The following is a 3645-nucleotide window of genomic DNA, read 5'->3' as shown; positions in this document are numbered from 1 at the left end:
TAAAAAATATATATTTAAGAAGCTCGATATTTCGAGTAAAGTTGTTCTTATCTACAATGAACTGTACCCGTACGTTTGGTCGTAATAAAGTGGGCACTTCTTCCAAAATACTTGAATAATATAATATCAGGAATTCTGCTCCATCAGGAGAACCCCACACCCATCCTATAGTTTGGGCCTAGCATCAACAGCTTATGAAAATCGGCTGTCCTAGAGTTTTCCAAGAGAGACGGGGATTTCTATGAGAGTGCCTTTGTGACATTGACACCTTAAGAGATTAGGTTTTAATCAACGAGTTACTGAGTAAATAATTTGAATTTCTATTGCATTGGATAGCTAAAAATTATTGAGCAAATTTTTCATGTCATAACATAAAAATTTTCTGGCAAACCCAATAAATTCATCGCGGYATGGATAAACAGCTGAGAACCTCTCACTAACTTACATATAGAGATCACATTTTTAACTATGGTACCCAATTAAATCAMCCGGTTCCAATCMCAATTGTTAACAACATTTTAAATTYTCATGCAACTCSTTAATTAMGAAAATATAGAAACAATAATATCAATAACGCAATCACCAATTCCATTCGGTGTAGTTCCCGACAAKKCCCTTYTCGYCGGAATATTGGATTTTTCTCATAAYTGATTTCMTTCTAAGCTTTGACAATACAATTACATACTTTCTATGGCCTATATGAAGCAAACAAAACAGCAAAGCGCTGTCTTCCATTAATACCTCAACAGTTGCAAGTGTTATGTGAATCGTTGAAGGATATTTCAAACTGAAGCTTTAACTTAATACATACACAATACAGTAGCCCTTTTAGGACTTAATATTAATATTATGCTTATATGTGTACGTATGTATTACATACTATACATATATCAAAAAATATTATGTGCAAAAATATATATTTATGTATATGACACTCCGCGATTGTAACTTCTAAGGAACTCACACAAGTCTATTTATATATATAACAAATATATTCTTTTAATGTTAGAAAGCCTAAATTCACATATTTATACAAAAATAAAGGAAACTACACAAACATGTGCTATAAGGTACCTATAAGATATCTCAACAAGGCTGCAAGGACACCCGCAGTTAATATGTGTTTATATGATATATGTAGTTACATATATATGAAAAGATTTCTACATACCAGGCAGTCTCTGTACTACTTACATTATATTTACTTGTCCTTAGACTTTACTTCTGTTGGCTGAAGACGCAACCACTGAGTGCGGCGAAAGCGCGTCAGGAGATAAACAAAGGATACAGTGCATATCCTCTATTTACTAATGTGGTCTTATGAATACAAACAGCATACATTTGCTCTCTGTACACCTTTCGCACTTATATGAGTGAGTAGGTATATGTTGAACAAGAAGGCTCAACGTGTTTTTTACTTTACAAACGTTCGAGGTCATTAATACGGACTCCGTTGGGATTTTTAAAAAAGAAATTAAAGCTCCCTGACATTTCTCTCATTTCCAGAAAGTAGTTGGCCAACTTTAACAAGACATTGGAACTGTAATAAGCGTACTTCGTACGAATTAAGTTTTTTCAAATATTAGTTGAAAAATGTTAAATTTGAAATGTGCCACAAAGACCCAAAAGCAAACGTCGGTCACCGTATGAAATATGTTTCTAAATGATCAGCGTGTCGAGCTAAAGCGATTAACTTTTTTCGTCTGTCTATATATATGTATATATGGGACCTAATCCTTCAAATTTTGTTATATCTGCAATTTGGCAAGGCATCAAGTTAGTGTGGAGAATCTTTTGTATTTGTGTAAGATGTTAATTTTGAGTACTTTCTTCTAAAATAAGTYGTCTTTAATTACTAAAGTTAAAGTAGTTTAATCGATTCGATCGGGTTAGGTTAAGCGGTCTCACATGAACAGCGTAGAAGTGTGGTCGGTTGTGTTACCTTGTCCTACATAAGATATGATAAGCCCCTTTTGAATCTMTCACAAAGTTGTTAAGGTATTTAATATCAGTTGAAACTAATAAACACTGGAAAATAAAGGATAATCTGCCTGAATGCCGCAGTTTCGTCCTTACTAGTTTGACGGGTTGCGTCCCCCACAATTTTAAGCCCTCTTGTATGAATGCCAATTGGACATGATTCAAGACGGACTCTAACGATTGAGGCAAGATGAAATTTTCTAAGGGTAAATAGCTCAGTGCGGGTAAATAGCGTCACTGGGTACCTTATAATACTWACTCATAAGCTTTAAAGTTACCGGCTATTCCAAAGGAGTTCGATAATAAAGTAAGCTGACGGTATTGAGCGCAAATACTTCCTCCCTGCTGTCGGATTAAATGCTTTTCTTACTGAAAGTGTCTGAACTTCAGAGTACTATGTCTAATGCTATCTTAGAAACAGCCGCTTCTTTCCTGTATGTGCATATAACAAGTTCACCACGAGAAGCCTATTCTCAAAGAATTCTTGCAAATTCAAGGAGAGAGTAAATATTCGGAATCGCTTCAAGCTGATTTATTTGATAATACGCCCATAAAAACTTGGTATAGCACACTTAATCACACCTTCTATTCGTTYCGGAAAAAATCTCTTCATGGTAGGTGGCAACAGTTGCGGTAACGTCTTTCCAATATAATTACTTAAGGGCAACTTATATTTACTGTATTCATTAATATATTGTAATATATAAAGAGRTACTTAAGAGCTTACTTACTTAAGAATAGGATCGTCGCCAAAAATATTTCCAATAGATTGAAATATACATGTAGAATAAGCCAAAATGTAGAGTCTGACTCTAAAGGACTTTGTTTCTTGAGCGTTAAATTATATTTATTAAGTTCCCTAAAAATAACATTGAGGCATTTTGATTTTCGAGATAATTTTTAATCGTTCGATTCTCTAGTGGATCAGACATAACCCCTAATACGTGTATGRATATTATAAGTAAATACTAGACYAATATTATAAARAAATGATTAAAACTTTTCAAAGTTCTTATAAMAAATTATAATTGTAATAATATATACATAACAACAACACAACTCATAATAAAATRTCACGGCTTTCTATCGCACTGATTTTGTCAATTATTATGAATTTAGTTTTTCATAGCACTTTTTTGAAATAAATTTTTGAAAAAATTAACAGAGTCTCATATTATTCCACCCTTTTGCTCTGCTCGACTGCTGAAAATTTCCTTTAGAGTTCAATTCCGTATAAGTATTATGCGAAACCTTATTTAATTTGAATAACTCGTCATTATGTAATCTACAAACTTATGCGATACATATGAGGTGTTTTCGTTTCACTAGTTCCTGAAAATTCATGAATGGAATATAGCTATTTTTATACTCTCGCAACAAAGTTGCTAAAGAGAGTATTATAGGGTTRTATAGACCAAAGCGATCAGGGTGACGAGTAGAGTTGAAATCCGGATGTCTGTCTGTCTGTCCGTCTGTCCGTCTGTCCGTCCGTCCGTGCAAGCTGTAACTTGAGTAAAAATTGAGATATCATGATGAAACTTGGTACTCGTATTACTTGGCTCCATAAGAAGGTTAAGTTCGAAGATGGACAAAATCGGCCCACTGCCACGCCCACAAAATGGCGGAAACCGAAAACCTGTAAAGTGTCATAACTAAGCCATAAGT

This window comes from Bactrocera latifrons, unplaced genomic scaffold (genome assembly GCF_001853355.1).
Source record: "Bactrocera latifrons isolate USDA-ARS-PBARC rearing strain unplaced genomic scaffold, ASM185335v1 scaffold_150, whole genome shotgun sequence".
Lineage (NCBI taxonomy): Eukaryota > Metazoa > Arthropoda > Insecta > Diptera > Tephritidae > Bactrocera > Bactrocera latifrons.
Note: the sequence above shows the minus strand (reverse complement) of the source record.